This window comes from Callospermophilus lateralis, chromosome 1 (genome assembly GCF_048772815.1).
Source record: "Callospermophilus lateralis isolate mCalLat2 chromosome 1, mCalLat2.hap1, whole genome shotgun sequence".
Classification (NCBI taxonomy): domain Eukaryota; kingdom Metazoa; phylum Chordata; class Mammalia; order Rodentia; family Sciuridae; genus Callospermophilus; species Callospermophilus lateralis.
This window is the reverse complement of record NC_135305.1, coordinates 38,772,589-38,792,409: the sequence shown is the minus strand read 5'-3', so window position 1 is coordinate 38,792,409 and position 19,821 is coordinate 38,772,589. Positions and strand designations below refer to the sequence as shown.

Genomic DNA, 19,821 nt, shown 5'->3' with positions numbered 1-19,821 from the left:
GGGTTTTAATAGACCTTGTATCTTCTTTCTAATGATGGTCAGGGAGTGAGATGGAGTCATATGAGTACGGCTTGAAAAACCTAACCCACAGAGGGTAAAGAAAATAACTTTCATACTGGAATTTAAGGTTCCTACCACCTGCTTCTCAACTAAGTACTCGGGAATAAGAATATGATGGAAGGAAACAGGTTTATTCAAAGCAGGCCCTGCCTGAAGAAGATAGAGGAGCCTTTCCACCTCAAATCTCTATTTTAGGGTGGGCTCAGGATACAAAGGGTATATAGTGTGGGTGTACAAATATATGATTGAAAAGGGGTTATGGTGATACAATGGGCAGGGGTTCTGGTCAAGTAGGGGTCTTCCTCTCCAAAGCTTCTGTTCTCCTGTCCTTCCTCACACAGAGAAGCTGGGCAAACTATCTTCTTGAACCAGCATCTGCATTTTCTTTTAGAGAGACACTATTGCTTTTCTGAGGCTTCTTTAGTAAACCATGTGTCCTTAAAAGATTAGGGAAGGGAGGTGAAAACAATTCTGTTAAAGACGTCTTTCCAGGGAGTTGCTCTGTTATGACTTGGTTTTTCTGGTTTTATTCTGGTTATTGTTGTAGTTCTTTACATTGCTGTGGATAAAACTCAGGGCCTTGCGCATGCTAAGCAAGTGCTCTACCACTGGGCTACATCCCCTGCCCAATGACTTCGTATTAATTAGTTGTTTTTTGATTTATTAAAAGGCAAGCTCAAAATATGATGATTAGTCTATAACAATATCATTTTATTAATGGGTATATGCTCTATGGCAGGGCCAATTTTTGGAGGAAGAGCTAGATATTTTTTATGTTTTATGGGCCAAAATGCAAGACAGGATATTATGTAATCCCTTATATAATCATTTAAAATGTGATCACTTAAAAAAGTAAAAAAAAAAAAAAAATCAATCTCCACTGTTATATAAATGAGGCACGAGCCACATTTGGTTTGCAAGATATAGTTTGCAAATTCATATTACAAATCAGAGCATTAAATTCATAGTGTAATGAGACTAAATTTTTTTTTAATAATTCTCAACTCATATGTCATGTAATGCCAATCATAGTGTATATATATATATATATATATATATATATATATATATATATGCTTTATATATATATGTGCTTTCTGTGTTTAGATTTTTTCTTTTGACACATTAATTTTAATTTCTGGATTTTAATTTTTATTCTTAGTGTTTTAATTTCTTGGTAGATGAAGTTGCTAAAGGATTATGTAATTATGTAATTGCATTTTTACTGTGTTGCATGTGAGCAACTGATCATCAGATGGAAAATGAGATGAATTATATTTATTTCTTGTCATGAAGAGAGAAGGTTGTGTTAATTGGTAAATGCTCCAAAAAATGGCCATATTTGAACTTATCACTTGATCGCCTTATTTATGACATAAAAGTCTTTCAGGGGATAAAAGGGAATTAAAGCAACTTTTACTAAAAGCACTGACTCTGCATTTGGGCCTGCAGATTCTCACTGTGTAACTAAGAGCAGGATAAAACCTGGCATCTCTGCCTTCATTTTGTATGTCTCCTTTATTACCTTACAGTTTATGCTGGCCTGATACTCAGAGCTGCACATAGGAATGTTAATTATTTAAAGAATGTGATACAAAGCTTATTAGCTCTAAATTAACCTAATCTGCTTTGTCCCCCTTCAAGATTGAGGACAACAATTTAAGAGTAACTCAGGTATTTTCAAGAATTGTAGGGACATTAAACTACCAGCTTTTAAAAATGAATGTTCCAGACTCCTGGAGAGGTGCCTGTATTTTTCTGAGCATTGCCCTAAACCTATAGTAATCTTGAATTGCAGGAACAGCAAAGCCTGGCAGACAAATCACCCCATAATGAGATCACCCTCTTACATGGGATCAGTTCCCCCATAACTAGAACTGAGGCTGCTCTGAAAGCAGGAGCAATCATCTCATGGGATCCAGATTGCCCTCATACACAATAAGGACTTCTCTGGAGCCACCTCTCAGAACCAGATGAGATATGAGCAATAGGACCATAGTCTGACCAAGATGACCTACCTGCATGGCTAGCTGTGTAAAACCATGAAAGTCCCCAACTCTTGCCTTCGTTCCCCTTTTCTACAAAATCTCAAAGTTTAGTCCCTTAAGAACAGATCTTTGCTCACTGTACCCTTATATCTGTTCTTCCCAGCATGCTATGATGATTAAAGTTCTTTTCCTGCCCTTCATCACTGCTCATCTCTATGATTGGCTTATTGGGATGAGTGACTGACTGTACCTGGTCTTTTGGAATCCCACACAAATGGGGATCTCTCCCAAGGAACAAGGAGAGGTACTTAAAACTTCTCTGTTGCTGTCTCCCCAGTTATAAGACATGTAGACTTCATTTTCTTGAGTTAATGAAGCTTCATAATAAGGATACTTTGACAGTGCAGGAGAAATATTCTCAGCAGTAGTGCAATCAAAATTTAGGAAGACCTGGAACTTTGTTCATGCTTGTTGAATCAGTAATTCATATTGTCTATCAAAAGCTCTGTTGGAACTGGGTGTGGTGGCACACACCTATAATCTCCGTGGCTTAGGAGACTGAGACAAGAGATTCATAAATTCAAACCCAGCTTCAGCAAAAGGGAGGTGCTAAGCAACTCAGTGAGACACTGTCTCTAAATAAAATTCAGAAAAGGGCTGGGGATATAGCTCAGTGGTTGAATGCCCTTCAGTTCAATCCCTGGTACCCCATCAAATAAACCAAAAAATTTCTGCCCTGTTGGCTCTGCCCTGATTCAGCTCCTCCCTGCCTCCTTCCCACTTGTCCTGCCTGCTTTCTTCTCACCTTGCTCCCTGTCTCTATTCTCTGATCAGTGTTGTGACTTTCATTTCTCAGATTTACTTACTGTATTCTTACAGGATGTGTGCTTGGTGGGATTATTTTGTTTTAATTGCTAATCTTGGTAGCTCATATAGAGTATACTAATAAAGAAGGTAGCCCTCCTTCCTAGCTGGTAAGGAATTGTGATCTGGTTTTAGTATTTGACCTGTTCTCTTCTACAGACCTTTGTGTTGGATTGACTCCTCTGCCCCCTGCCTCAAGTTCATATCAGAGGGATAATGTGTCAATTTTGTAAAAAGTTTTGAGGGAGGCACATTTTACACACTATCATGCAAACCCAAGTACCACACTTAGGAATCACAAAAGGGTCAACTTTTGTCTTTTAAAGACAGTCAAACATCCATTTTTATAAGCTAAAATGCTTATTTATACAAAAGGATAGTCATTAAACTAAAAGGACATGTTATGATTTGAATATTGTTCCCACCAATGGTGAATTAGGTCTGAATCACAATTATAGATTCCTCTAAATTTCTTCTATTTTAATTTCATGGTTTTTTTTTTTTAACTATTGGGTTGTTTCATGACTGGCATTTATTCAAAAAGGAAACAGAGACTAGGTTCATGATTCCTGACTCTATGAATTCAACAAGTTTATTTAGATCCATTTCACTATTTTGGATGGCCAATAAGAAGGACTTTTTGCCACTTTGTAGGTCAACCCAATTATATTGCAGAACTAGTTCAATAATCATTTGTAGATAAGAGGAAAATGACTGGAATCAAGCAACAGTGACAGATCAGACTGACCCGCCCTTACTATAACACTGTTGATCCTATTGGAACAGGAAATTGAATTCTCTTACATTATTTAAATAACTGAAGAACCTCAATTGTTGCATATTCATAAACTTATAGGTGACAAGCAGAAAAAAAGGAATTATAAGGTTAAGTCGATTTAAGATTAAGTTAAATTTTAAATTTACAGCTAAAAATTTACAATTTAGAGTTATCAGTTATATTCTACCCTGGCTCTCCATTCGTATACTGCTGTCCTCATCCCTAATACCTCAGAATGTGTGACCTTATTTGAAGATAGGAACTTTATAGATGAAATAAAGTTTAAATAAGTTCTTTAGGATAGGCTCTAATCCAATATGACTGGTGTTCTTACATAAAAAGAAGAAATTTGAACACAGAGACATGCATAAAGGGAAAACTCTGTGAAGAGTCATAGGGAAAAGACCCAGGTAGGGAGGCCTGGAGCTCCTCATCCCACACTATCCTAAGACGGAACCAACTCTGTGAACATTTTCATTTTGGCATTCTAGCTTCAGCTCTGTGATATAATACATTTCGTTTATTTAGGTGACCCAGTTTGTGGTACTTTGTTACAGCAGCCCTAGCAAACTAATGCACAAAATATCCCTGATTTTACAATTATTGGCATCTACTAAATTGTTTTAAAAGTTGAAATTATAATATATCTCTATGCTTCCCCCTTTGGAATTAGAATTGCAGTCTATTTCTTTTGAAGCAAGTTTAGTGTCAAATACAAAGGGCCAGGTTCAGTTCTCACTCTAGGCATTCAAAATTATAACTGAACTTTGGGGATATCATGTTGTTTAGGATTTTTTTTCAACCACCTTTGCTTAACTATAAACCTTACTAATGGTGCTAACCTTTCCTGCATGTCTCAAATTCAATTTATCCAAAAGGACAAGTAAGTGGTTGAAAAAATCAGCAGAGTAGAGGAAATTTGTACTTGTTAAAATTTAATACCTATTATTCTTTACCAAACCATCTAAATTTCCTGATGCCAGTCTCACTCATCGAGTATTTGGTCAGAAGAGCATATCATGACCAATCACTCTGTGTAATTACTTACCACTGATTATGAATATAGCAGGTAATCAGACTTTCATAAACCACTTCTCAGTAGAATTCAATTCACTATAAAGATAGCTAAGATTTGGTCAAATGAGTCTTTCCCACAAATTTATAATCTTTATAACTGAGTTATTAAAGAGATAAATGAAACTCAAAAATTTTTGATTATTCAAGTCTTCTGACAATTTTATTCAACATCAAAAATTTGAGTCTTGAATGATGAAATAATCAGGATTGTTATAGACATAACAATATGCTTTAAAAATGTGATATATCATTTATAGTATCATTCTATGCTCTATTTAAGTTCCAAATTGTTTAACAACAAAGTCTTGATTCTGTTAGTAAAATACAAATTGAAACTAACTGATCCATTCTGCTAGCACTTTTAAATACTTTCTATTCACAAATGAGTCTTTTGGTTAAAACTACTGTTCTTTCTTGATATTTCAGACTGTAAAATGGATCTTAAATCAAAGTATGCTATAACACTAAAACTTAGAAAACACATGTGTATGCATTTTGTATGCTAAGTAATTTTCTCACTGCCAAAACTATTTTGATGACATATGGCTGTCTTAGTCTATTTCCTGTTACTATAATAAACTACCTGAGGTTAGTAACTCATGAAGATGTTTATTTAACTCACTGTTTTGGAGGCTAGAAAAATAGAATGTATTAGTTAGTTGAGGGCCCCCAGTGCTGTATCACTTCAAGTGTATGGCATTACACTTGTGAGAGAATGTGGCAGGGGACAATATGAAGAAGGCAGGAAGCTAGCACATGGGGAATGACCACTCTTGAGACCTCTCACTGTATCCTGCCACCTCAACACTGTCATATTGAGGACCAAGCCTAAACACATGAACTTTTAGTAGACAAACCACATCCAAACCATATAATGACCAAATAAATTCGATAAAACATTACTTCAACTGTATGCCTCCTTTTCCCAATCTGTAAAATTAATAAATTTGGTTATATGAATTGTAAGGATAATTCTATCTCTGAGGACTAGAAAGGAAGGGAAGAGGAAAAGGAAGGAAAAACAGAAAAAGGCAAAAAAAGCAGAAGGAGATAACATTTTCCCCCTCATTGTCTAAACTAGGTTTTATTTGATTTTAGAAACTATTATGTAAAACAAGAAAATGACATTCATGTGAATAACAATGGTTTTTGTTTCTTATGGTCATTTTGCTAATGGAAAAATTGCCTGGGGTACACATTCAAATAAGATACAACCTGCATCATTCCCCTATTTTAAATTAGCATTAATAAAAGGTTTTGGTTTGGGTTTTATAGAGAAACTGCCCACAGATTTCATCATACACCTCAGTCAACCCTGGCATCAGGAAAAAGCCCTGCCTGCTTACAAACAAAACCTGACTATAACCACTATTTCTGTGAACAACAGGGGGACATCATGAAATACATGTAACGAAACTCATGGCTCAGGCATTGGAAAGTGCTATGAGAATGTGAAGGAATAACGTAGAATTTACTCTGCTTTGAAGATGCTTTGTAACTCAGGAAACCCAAGAAGAAAATGTAACTCTGGGGACAAAAACATATACATTGTCATTCTAATTATCTACACAGGAAAAACTGATTTTTAATGCATGATGCCCCTCAGTTTCTCTAGAGTGTCTCTGGAAATGGCTTCCACATCCATGGCATCCCCAGAGAGAGTTTATGTTTTTCTGAGTAAAAATCCCTGGTGAAAGATTCATGGCTTTTCTTAATGGCACCTGCCAATCACTCTAAATAATATAGAACCCTAAATTCCAAGCTGTATTATTTGCCAGTAAGTCTACAGGACAAACATAGAGCAAGAAGAAAAAGCAGAGTTTAGACAGCACAATTCATTTGAGTTACATGACTCTGTTGTTATTGATGTACAGAGGTTGACTTTCAATACAAAATATAATTTAGACCTTAGAGATCTATTAACCAAAAACCCCATGGTTTGCATTAAATATAGTCATGACATTCAAGAAAGTAAAGTCATATTTATTGGATAAAGCACTAATGACAGATATGATGATGTAAACATCTGAACAATGTATAATAATTGAGGTTTTTTGCCTAATTTTTAAAATCTGCTGTAATGCACACTGCCATCGTGCTGTTCTTCTTCAAATGATAAAATAGTTCAAGATACAAATGACTTTTGTTGTGTCATTATTTCCTTTACTAAATTTTCCTTAACAACTAGATTTTATAAAATCCAAGCTGTTCACACAACAGGCAGATTAAAGCCATGGGAAACACAATAACATCCAATAGTTGTGACCATCAAGGGTATTGAGTGCTAACCATGAGAATTAATTTTTCAAAGTGTAACGTTGACAGCTTAACACTTTCCACATGACAGTTAAGTGATGAGTGAGTTTTATTGTAATGTAGTCTTATGTTCACACTCAAACTAATTTTAGCATATTAATATTTGTAAATATATTTTCTTTCATTTGTTACTGAATAGTTGATGTTACCTAGTTTCTATTTTAAATATATAGAGATAATAAAGTCAATATAAAATTCCATAAAAGGTAATTAATTACACTGCTTTTTACTTTATACGCTATTGCCAAATGCTCATTTTACTTTAATAATCTGTTTCTAGAACTCAGACAAAGGATGGTGGAGAGGGATATTTTCTGGGGTAAGTGTTTATAAGTAAAGGGCAAAATCTCTAATATGTTCTGCATGAGAATCATCTTACAAAAATAGATTTGGAAATCTTGTCTGCAGATGTTATGTACTTCAGTGAGTCAGCTGAAGTGCAGCCCAAGAAGCTGAACATTTCTTCCCCAGCGTGATTCTGATGAAAACATTCTAGGAGAGCAGTCAGTAGGCTAGGAAGGACCATGTAAAACACTAGCAGCAGTAACACTTGATCAGATGACTCAATCACTAACTTGTTCTCTAGTCATTAATAGAAATGCATCAAATGCCTCTGAACACTGGCTCAGCATAGTTTCTCTATTTCTATTATATTCCTGTTATAAGAAATCAAAGTGTACAAACTTTTTAGATTGAAACCCAGGACAAGGTAGATTTACCTTCCAATGCTAGTTATCTCCCAAATGCCCAAATGCTACTTGATTGTTACTTCCGTGCATATTTCTGATTTTTTTTCCAGAATTCTTAGATGTAAAATTCTCCTCCTGCATCTTCCCTCTCCCTCCCCTCCTCCCACCAATAAATCAAGCAAGTATTAGCCTCAATAGGTCCTGAGTATACCTTGTTTGGCTTTTGTCTTTGAGATATTTACCTTATTAAAAACATTAAAAATCTCCCTTACCCAGGAGAATAAAAGGAAGATCGGAGATTAGCTCATTATAGGATCTTTTCTGTTTTTCTGTGTTTTCACTAAAGAAAAATAAAACCCCAAATTCCTTTATCTTCTTTGTTTTGTTTTCTCTTTTTTAAGTTGAAAGAAATTAGGGATAATGGTTCTATAGGCTACAATACTTAATATTATTTTCTTTACAAATGTAACATAATATCTGATGAACAGAAGGGCTTGCTCTATATTTTAAAGGAAGCTCGCAAACAGAAAATATATAGGAACCAAAACCTACTAAATTTTGCATACTTTTCAGCTGCATATAGTAAAGAAGAAAAGAAAATTATGTTACTATTTTATTTAATAAAATCCTACTTAATTCCAGTCACAAAGTGTATGTGAATAGCCAACTATTTTAAGTACATTTTCCTTTTATAACTTCTTAATAATATTCAGAAAGCTGTTTTTCCACTTCTAACAAGGGGATATCTTTGTTTAAAAATTTGTGTTTTTTTCTTGTGCTAAGCATTTTTTGGTTTTTGGCTGGCTGATCTTTTTTAATAGTAAGTTTAACACATTTTTTCCTTTTCTGAGCATTAGAAACACAATATGTATATGCAGAGTCATGGAATCATCCCACCTAATATGTGTACTCTGAGTGGAAAAGCACTGGTGGGAACCAATTGAGTCCATGCTGAGTAATTATCAATGGAAATGAGTTTGGTGATTCTCTTTTGCACTGGGAAGTTTACACAGTATTGTTGAGTAAATATTGATACTGTATTTGTGCATTCATTAGAGTGCAAAAGCTTCTCATTTTAATTCTTAGGGCATGGATTAGAAGATGGAAAGGATTAGATTGAAAAATCCTGCAGCATGAATGCATTTATGGCTTGGATAAATTCTCTTTAAGTAGAATTAGATTTGCATAGGAATCTCCATATGCTTATAGTTGTTCTTAAAAGGATTTGACCATTTGGGGATGAAAGAACCTATTCTTTTTGAATATGATTAATAATAGCATCAGTTAGTAACTTTTTAATAAATTTTCATAGCATAATTTATAGATTATAACTTACCAATTGATTATTTGTCTTTTGGATAGATAACTGCAATGATGACTCAACTTTAGTTTTAATAGCCATTGTGAATCTTCCTGTAGTTCTTAAAAATAACAATTGTTCTTTAAATCTAAAGCCATAGAATTAAAGTTACTTTTCAAAATGTCACTGTCTGTGAGCACTACATTTTCCAATACTTTCTTGATACATAGGCATACTGCATTTATTTTAAAAGCTATTTGCTATAAAATGCATGCTATAATGTTCCCCTTAGAGGAAAATGAAGACACTACCTAAAATATGGTTAGACAAATAGCACTTTTTTTCAAAAAATGCCTTGGACTATGTGAAAAAATTATAATAAAGAAAATTATGTTTAATGCAATATATTTTCAGCCCACCTGTGACTTCAAAGTGAGTGGTACTACAGAGCTGGCATTATCTTCATTTGTGAATATTTCCCAAAGAGGAAATATTTTAATACTTTTTTACAGAAGTATTTCTGTAAAAAATTTCGGTAAAGTATTTCTGTAAAGTATTTGCTTTAAATCTTAAAATATTTATAAAAAAAATGTTTTAAGATTCAAAGCAAGGGTGTGAGACCTAAAGATAATGGTGGAGTGGCTGCAGCTAAAATGCTTGCCTTTCCTTCATCCAGCAGCCTGGATTCTGGCACCAGAGAGGCTTCTCATGTTATGTTTTACCTCTGCTTCTGTTACATGTTCAGTCCATTATCTGGCTGGTTAAAGAGCCACGGTGAAGTATCTCTCCATAAGAAGTTGCAAATCCTTAAACATCTCCTACACCATCATCTATCAGTGTGAAATTGGGAATCAGAAAATGGGCTCAGGAATGGTTCTGTGTCATTGAGTTGACACTACTTTCTCTCCAAATCTTACTTAACTTGGATGCATGGTGACATTGTGAGGAAATATACTGATGCTCTTGACAAATAGACTTAAATTATCTTACGGTTTGAGGACAAGTGTAAACAGATATGTGTTTAGTTGTGCAAATGAGAAAAGGAGGCAAAGGAAAGAGACTTGATATCTGAAACAATTTTTAAGATAATTTCAGTTTCTCAGCATTTCATAAAGTTAAGATAAACTTTTATTTTTGTGAATATATTCTTCAGTATGCATGTTCTAGTCATATACGTGGGCAAACAGTCCAGATGGAAGAAGCAGTATCATTCCTTTTTCTCTCTTAAAATTTCTTGTACAAATTGTCAGAGTCTTACCCTATATTGCAGCTAAATAAATTGTCATTCTCAGTTTTAATTTAGCTATCATGTATCACTTGCCTGCTAATTTGCCAAAGTCTGTGCTAGACCCAAGCATCAAATTTTAATTTTCAAGCCTTTTTATAGTGCAAAATAATGCCATGAGACCTAAGTAACTATAGTGAATGAAAGTACAGTCAGCCATTCCTCAAGCATATCAGAAATACAAAAGTATAAAAGAAATGGTCCCTGCTTTAGGGCCAGGGAGAATATATACTCAAAAACCAAAGGTCTGAATTGAATAGTCTTTAGACCAAGATATTCTTACAGCTGAGGGTTTAATACAACCTTAGACATAGCTCGATTTTATCCCAAAATTGCATTCTACATTTTTCATGTTAAAATTTGCGTCTGTGGCCAGGAGCGGTGGCCCATGCTTATAATCCCAGCAGCTTGGAAACTAAGGCAGGAGGATCGTGAGTTCAAAGACATCCTCAGCAAAAACAAGGCGCTAAGCAATTCAGACCCTGTCTCTAATAAAACACTAAATAGGGCTGGGGATGTGTGGCTCAATGTTTAAGTGCCCTTGAGTTCAATCCCTGGTTTAAAAAAAAAAAATCGCATATGTGTGGGCAATGATGATAAAAAGATATTTTTCTTGCTTTTATTTACTATTAATGTTCTTACCAAGAATAATAATACTGGAAAACCCAATAACTCGTACTTAAAAAAAAAAAAAATGAGTGGAACCACAGAGCTGGCCCAAACAAAACACAAACATCCATATAATATGAAAGACGTGTCAATATTTGAATAGGATGTTGAAGGAGGACTAGAACATGGACAAGGAGAGATACCATAAAATGGGAGAAATATATTCCTAAAGAAGTAAAGCACATGGACAAAGATTTAGAATTGGAAAAGAGCAAGGTATTGATATACCATGAACTAATTTGGCTGGATATATGGCAGGTTGAGAAAGGCTATATTTAATAGGTCATAGGTGATATCTAGAAATTATTATTTGTACCATGCAAGGAAATATGTTAACCTCTTCTATATTTACTAGATGATTTAATCTTCACAATGTTATCTGTTAATTATTGTTATGGATAATATACAGTTGAAGAAGTTGAGGCTCAGAACTTAATTTTGAACAATGCTCTTCACTTTGATTGCAATTGAATAGTGAGGTGAAAGAGGTTAGATTTTGGAAAACTTTAAAGTCATGTTAAGGACCTGCCCCTTGTTGTTTTAGACAGTATGAATTTATTGAAAGCATTATAGTTTTCTTTTGTTCTTTAAAAAAAATATGATGGGAGGGGAGGGAAAGGGAAGGGGGGAATGGAAGGACATCAGAATAAAATAGACATTATTATTGCTGTGAGTATATATGTGACTGCATGGCCAATGTAATTCTGTAACCTGTACACTCCGAAAAATGAGAAATTATATCCCATCTGATTCAAATATATGATATGTCAAGATCATTGTACTGTCATCTGTAACTAATTAAAACAAATTTTAAAAATTTGGTTAATCTTCAACTTCAGATACAACAATAAAGCCATATCACATTAGGCCATCTACCAGTTCATAATATAAATGTGATTATTAATGATTCATAGTAGATCTTGACTTGTAAAAGAATATTGAGAAATAGGATTTTGGTCAATTTTCTTCCTCCAGCCCATTTTCAAAGAGCAGACAGTGTTCTCTCTTCCAGCTTCAATATTTCCTTTGTGGCATCATTCAGTGCTTTTAAATAAAAGTCTTACTGCATACTGCTCTCAAATTTACGTTTCTAATTTAATACCTCTGAACTCCATTATGTTCAACTGCCTACATGGTATGCCCACTCGAGTATCTAGAAAGCATTTTGTACCTGAGATAATCCATATTTTTCAAATTATACTGCCTATTATACCAACCACAGACATCAAGTAAGCCACTCTTTCCACCATTTATTTGAAATACTGTTTTTATACATTAGTTTCCTTTACATTCTTCCGTTTCTTGACCTTTTTCTTTCTCATGATTTTCCTATGTTAGTATCATCCTGTTATGATTTACAGTTTCTGGTTGTGATAAGGACCATTCTGAGATGTGTCTCATGCCCTTGTAACATACTCCTTTCCCTCTGAGTGAGATAAAATATGTGTACCATCCACAAGTATGGAACCTTCCATAATACAGTTGACTTTAAGTGAAAGATTATTCAGATGAGCACAAACTGAGTCCATTAAAAGCAAGGGTTTTCTCTGGATGGTGGAAAAAAAAGATTTGAGGCATTGAAACATTTGGACACCACAGCTCTTTTTGCTGAGGTGAAAGGGGCCATGCAATAAGAACATGAGTTGTCCCTAGGAACTGAGACTGCTCCCTTGCTAACAGCAGACTGCAGGCAGACAACTGTGGGGGCTGAGGGAGGGATTGTGCAGTAATAGGAATAAGCTTAGGAAAAAATCCAGCTCCAGATAAGAAACTAGTCATCCTTTCATTTGATGCTAGCTAGCCTTGTGAACCCTGAGCAAAGAATCCAAATATGCAGTATTGGACTAGTAACCTAGGGAACTATGAGGTAATAGTGATGTTTTTAAAATTTTTTTGTAGTTGCATATGGACAGCAGGCCTTTATTTTATTTGTTTATTTTTATGTGGTGCTGAGGAGCGAACCTAGTGCCTTATACATGCTAGCCAAGTGCTCTGCCACTGAATTACAAACCCAGCCCCAATAGTGATGTTTTAAGAAGGTAAATTTGCATTAATTCAAAACATAGCAATAGTACAATAGTACACTGATGCATTAGTAAATCAAGTTTCCTTTACATTATTCATTTTTTTTCAAATATTTCTTAGCTCGTTTTAGAAACGTTTTTCTGTTTTCATTTTGAAATTATCGTATGGTTCCCAAATTAAAAGCAATAAAAATGGGAAACATTAAAATTGTGATATTAATTTTCAGTTGGATGACATTCTTATAATATTAATGCATTAAAAATAAATTAATCTGTCTGGGGTTATAGCTCAGTGGTAGAGTGCTTGCCTAGCACATGTGAGGCACTATGTTCGATCTTCAGTACTGCATAAAAATAAATAAATAAAGGTGTTATATCCATCTACAACTAAAAAAGTTATTTAAAAAATAAATGAATATTACTACTTATTTAAACTTTTTTATTCTCCTAATTTTTATTTTCCAAAATTATTATATAATTTTAAATAGTTCATTTTTATTGTTTATTTTCAGTATAAGTTGTCTAATTGAAATTTTCAGGTATTTTGTAATTTTGAGAATTTTTACTATTAAGAATGATATTTTCTTTCAATAATATAATCCCCAAAGAAAGTATATTTTCTTCTTTCTCAACATATATTTTCAAATAGTTAAGTTTCTTAGCTGGTTATATTAGCTAAATACTTCAAACTCATGTTTAATGTCATTGAAATTTTATTTCACCATTTTAATGGTATGGCTAATATTGTAGTTAAGGAAATTTGTTTATTTTAGAATATAGAATAAATAGGAATGAGAGTCTCACAATATAGTCAAGGAAAAATCAGGTGACAATTTAATCTTCAGTTCTGCCTTTAACTTTGCCATAAACTAGTTGATCTTGAAAAAAAAAATGGGTGAACTTTCCCAAACTTCAGTTTCTTCTTGTACTGAGGGAAGAGTCTCAAATTGAGCAAACATCTACTGATGCTTAACCATGTGGAAGACACTGTTTTAGTTGGCAATAAAACCAAAATGATCTGAAAGGCATCAAAAATGAATATGATTAATTTTGCTGGATACTGATGAGTGAATGAATTTAGGAAACACATAGATGAGGAAGACCAGAACTTATGACCCAGTGAAATGGCCCAGTGGGAACGGAGGAATTTTACCTGTGTAATGTATGCAACCATGTTCCTCTACCACTCCAAAAAAAATTTTTTTTAACTGGAATCCTATTTGTTAAGGGGTAAAATCTAAACTACTTAGTATAGTGTACAAGGTTATTTATGACCTCCTTTGTTTTCATCTCTCAATGCCTGCTTCCACTTTCCTATCTTGGATTTCCTTCATTACCATCTGGCTACTATGCACTTGAGGCACTCCTCACCTTTATATATCACTTCTTTTGCCTAAAATACTTACCCTCCTATGATACTACCTGGAGAGTGGCTACGGACTTCAAGCCAATTTCAATCATTCCCTCCTCTGTGAGAAATTCTCTGATCTTGCCCATGATGGTGATGCTCATTTGTGCTGTGTGCACTCTTATTTGTCTCATATTTGACCTTCACTTATAGGAGTTAAAGTATCATTTGTTCAAATTTCTTTTCTCCATTAGGTAGACATTCTTGAGGACCGGGTTTATGTCATATTTTAAATATTCAGTTTGAACTTTTTCATCTGAGGATTTACTTCACCAGCAGGTCTAGGCTCTAACCAGGTCCTCATCAAATCCCTATTCGATAAATGTCACTGTTAGTATTTTTGACACCTGTGTTAATTTTTCGAAATTTTCCTTCTTGTACGTTCTAAACATGTTTCTAAAATGACACAAGTACTTTCTGTTCCAAACATAGAAGAGAAAGATCTTATGTACATTTTTAAAAAATCACTGGAAAAATCAATTTATTATTTTGGAAGTTATAGGATATTTTCATCTCTTAACTGAAAAGCATTTTACTGATAATCTATAGACATTTAGAAAAAAGCATATCCAATGATTTCTATATGATTTGGTAAAATCACATGATCACTTGTAAGCTGGCATCACAATTTGTTCCAATTTCAATTTAGGACCTTCCTCTACTAACACATTTATAGAACTGGGACATCTGCTACTATTGGACACTCAGACCCATGTAAGAGACAGCTGCAGCATACATTATTTATTTGAACAGCTGGCTGATTTGTAAGTCTAAAAATTCTCTAAATTAACAATGTGTGATTTTTTTTCTTTTTTATTTTCCTTTTTTGGTCATTGATTTCCTAGGTATATGCATTTCTGTGAACAGGATGTGGATAATTGAAATATTTATAGTAGGATATCTCAGAAACAGTGTCATCCACCCTACAGGCATCCATAAATTGAATAAAAGGATACAATTATTTTCTGTTCTGAAAGACACTGTTTAAAATACCCATCTTAAGAATGAAAAAAATGATTTTATTAACACAAGTACTTATTAGTAGTCCCTCTGGTAAAATTGATACCTATAGATTATGAATAGTCAAGTAAGCTTTGAAGAATTGTTACTTTATAATTGGTTCCCACAAATGTTATCAGAAAAGTAGAGTTATTTTCAAATTGTTGATATTTTATATCCTAAAATACTAAAAGTTAAAATTAGAGCCCAAAATATTTTTAAGCAATATAATCTTTTATAATGTCATAATATTTTTCTTAATGAAGTACAATAAAAGCAAAATATTTGAAGTGGGTTATATGCACACTTATCCCTCATTATATTTCAGAATGTTCACTGACATACATGTGATGAATAAAAGACCTCTGGAACTTTCATCTAAAAATCCACACACATGAAATAAAGAGCACTAGACACATCTGACACAGTCCCTTTTATTAATTAGCTAAAGTTTATATCCTGAAACAGTCACGTGGGTGGTTGATGCCTATGGTTGGTACACAGCACATTGCCAGTTGTTTTATTAGAATGAGTACCATGTTTTTTACATCATGGATTTCTGGTTGCATATAATATTTATTTACTAGTATTAACACTAGATAATTATTTTTTAGTAAAATTAAGAATTATTTTTATTGCATTACAAAAGCAACATGTGATTGCTATTGAACATTTGGAATACAGAATGGAGAAAGGAAGAGAACTATCATCTTTTCCCGTTTAGTGTATCAATCAGCTTTATGCAAGTTTCACAAGTAAAATTATATGTATACATGCAATATATGTCTACATCTCCACAATTTTTTTTTCTCCCAGGGATTGCACCCAGGAGGCACTTAACCACTGAGCCATGTCCCAAGTTCTTTTTATATTTTATTATGGGGCAGAGCCATTCTAAGTTTCTGAGGGTCTTGCCAAGTTGCTGAAGCTGCAATTCTGAACTTGCAATCCTCTTGCCTCAGCCTCTAAAGCTACTGGGATTACAGCCATGTACCACTGCTCCTGGTTTCATTCTTAAACTTTTTATGGTGAGAAAATTTAAGATATTTGCTCGTAGCAAATTTCAAGTATGTAATATATTATTATTAACTATGATCACCATGCTCTACAATAGATCTCCAGTATGTATTTATCACTAGCTATATAATACATTCCTCCTAGCTGAATGGAACTTTATACCTTTGCAGCAATTTTTTCGTATTCTCTGTTCTCTACCCTCAGCCCTTGGTAACCACAATTCCACTGTCTCTGAGTTTGATTTTCTTAGATTTCACATAAAAGTGAGATCATATGTTTGTTTTTTTCTGTGCCTGAAATATTTTATCTATCATAATCTATGAAGTAGTTTCATATATATTAACACAATTGAAAGGATTTATTTATTTTTAAGGGCTTAATAGTATTCCATTATATATTCAGGTACTTCTTTTCTCTTGATGAACACTAATTGATTCCATATTGATATTGTGAATAGTGCTTCATTGAATGTGAATATTTCTTTGACATATTGATTTTTTTTTAACTTTGGATATGCCCCTAGAAAAAAAGACTGCTTTACCGTATGATAGTTCTTAAGTTTAGAAGGAATCTCTAGACTATTTTCCATAATAGCTGTATTAATTTACATTTCCACCAACAGCACACAAATGTTGTCTTTTCTCCATATTGTTGCCAATACTTTGCAAACTTGTGTCTTTCTGATAATAGAAATTCTAATAGAGTGAGGTGATATCATATGATTTTTATTTACATAAAAGTATTTATTCATGTACATGTCAGATTTGTTTTATTTTGTTTTTGCTATATAGTTGTTTGAGTTAACTATATCTTTTGAATAATAACCACGTTTTAGATGTATGGTTTTCAAATATATTCTCCCATTCCATAAATTATCTCTTTACTCTGTTGATTGCTTTTTTCATCATGCAGAAGGTTTTTAGTTTGCAATCCCTTTTGTCTGTTTTGCTTTTGTTGCCTATGGAGTCATATTTATTTATTTATTTTTAAGAGAGAGAGAGAGAGAGAATTTTAATTTTTTTTTTTTTCCAGTTATCGGCGGACACAACATCTTTGTTTGTATGTGGTGCTGAGGATCGAACCGGGGCCGCACGCATGTCAGGCGAGCGCGCTACCGCTTGAGCCACATCCCCAGCCCTGGAGTCATATTTAAAAGACCTTTTTCTAGACCAACATCAAGAATTTTTGCCTCTAGGTCTTCAAGTCCTTGTAGAGTTTCAAATCCTCAAATCCTCACTTTAGTCTTTCATTCATTTTGATTTGACTTTTGTGATGGGTCCAGTTTCATTTTTCCATAAAAATTCCCAAAAGAATTTACTGAAGAAAAATCTCCTTTCTCCATTGTGTATTGTTTGTACCTGTGTCAAAGATCAGTTAACAATAATACATAGATTAATTCCTTGGCTCTACAGTTTGTTTCACTGGTCTTTGAGTGTGTGTGATGGTACTATACTGTTTTAATTTTTTTTAAAATATATTGTCTTGCTATATTGTCTGGGCTGGTTTTAAACTTGTCATACTCCTCGCTCAGCCTCCAAAGTAGCTGGGATTACAACAACACACCATCACTTTCAGCCTACTTTTTTTTCAAATGATTTATAATAATTATACATATTTCTTTTGGAAAAACCCAGTCCTGATGAATAAGAACAGCCACAAAATATGGAAAGTGCCCTGAGACCAAAGGAGGGGGCAGACAGATCAAGGATGCCACAAAGTCCCTGTTCTATTAGGTCCAACTAATCTACACCATGGTTTAACATTGCTGTATCCTCATTGATTTTCTGTCTGAATCATCTATCTGTTATTCAAAGTACGAAATTGAGAGTGAGTCTTGTTGGCTGCATATGGTTGCATCTTATTTTTTTAAATCTATTCACCTATTATATGTGTTTTGATTAAAGAATTTAATTCACCTACCTTCAAGTTAATTATTGATAGCTCAGGACTTACTATTGTCATTTTGTTAATTGTCTTCTTGATTTGTAGATTCTTTGTTCCTTGCTATTTTCCTTTGTGTTTTAATGATTTTTTATAGTGATATGCTTTCTTTCCTCTTCATATTTTTTATATCAAATATAATACTTTGCTTTGTAATTACCACAAAGTTTAAGTTAAACAAGTTGTAGTTAACTGTTTTAAGCTGATAACAATTCAAGAGTGTACATAAAAATTTTGTGCTTTAACTCACACATTTTGTTATTGATGTCATAATTTTCATGTTTTAATTTTGTTTATATAAACAAATAACTTGTAATTTGTTATTTTAAATATTTTTTTAACCTTTATGCTGGAGATCTGAGTGATTTACATGTCACCCGTACAATATTAGAGTAGTCTGGATTTGTCAATATACTTCTACCAGTGAGACTTACGTGCTCATGTGTTTTCATGTTACTAATTAGACCTTTTTTTTCAGCTTGGAGAACTTCCTTAAGCTTTTCTTATAAGGAATTTTTACTTTTATTTTTCTAGTATGATAATTAATTTTGGTTATCAACTTGACTGGATTTAACAGAATTAGTAAACTGTATTTCTGGGTGTGTCTATGAGGTCGTTTCCAGAGAAGATTGTCATGTGAGTCAACAAATTGAGTGGGTAATGCTTTTCTGAATGTGGGTGACAACATCCAATAGACTGAGAATCTGGGTGGAATGATAAAACTGATAAAGTGGGAAGCTACGTTTTGATTCTACTTTCTGAGCAGCTGTGTTTTTCTGTTGCCATTGACCATGGAAATCAGACTATAGTTTCTTTAGCCTTTGAAAGCAGAGTGGGATATACAGGGGTGTGGTGGTTAATCTAGGTTGTCAATTTAATCGGATTGAGATGCCTAAGACTAAGAGAATTCTGGGTATGTGGATGAGGGATTTCCAGAAATAATTGGTATATGGAACAGAAACTGAGGAGAGAGACCCACCCTAAATATGTGTGTGGGAGTCCATAGGTTAGGGGATCTAGATAGAAAAAATGGTGGAAGGAGGAGGAAGTTGATGTAGATCTAAACTCCATTCTTGGGCACTTTGATTACTGCTGCAATCACCAGAGGACACTGGACTCCAGCTCCTTCACTACTACAAAGCAGACACAGACCAGTGGTTCTCTAGGAAGGTAAAGGCCTTCAGTCCTAAGCTGCATCATTCGTCTTCCATCTTCTGAGACACCAGCTTCTTGGACTGAGCAGCTACTGGTTCTTCTCTTTCTCCAGCCTGTGGACAGCCATTTTAGAACCACCTTCTAATAGTTTCATGCAATCTAATAAGTCCCCCTTTAATAATCATGTGTGTATGTTGGGGGTGTATCCTGTTGGTTATGATCCTCTAGAGTACCCCCAATACAAGGAGATG

At 34.0% G+C, this 19,821-nt stretch overlaps 1 non-coding gene across 1 annotated transcript; it reads right to left on the bottom strand.

Moving 5' to 3' along the window:
- Positions 1-3,115: 3,115 nt before the first annotated feature.
- Positions 3,116-3,219, bottom strand: LOC143384373 (small nucleolar RNA U13). Its single transcript, XR_013089306.1, has one exon. It is a non-coding gene; the product is annotated as a small nucleolar RNA U13 (small nucleolar RNA).
- Positions 3,220-19,821: the final 16,602 nt, after the last annotated feature.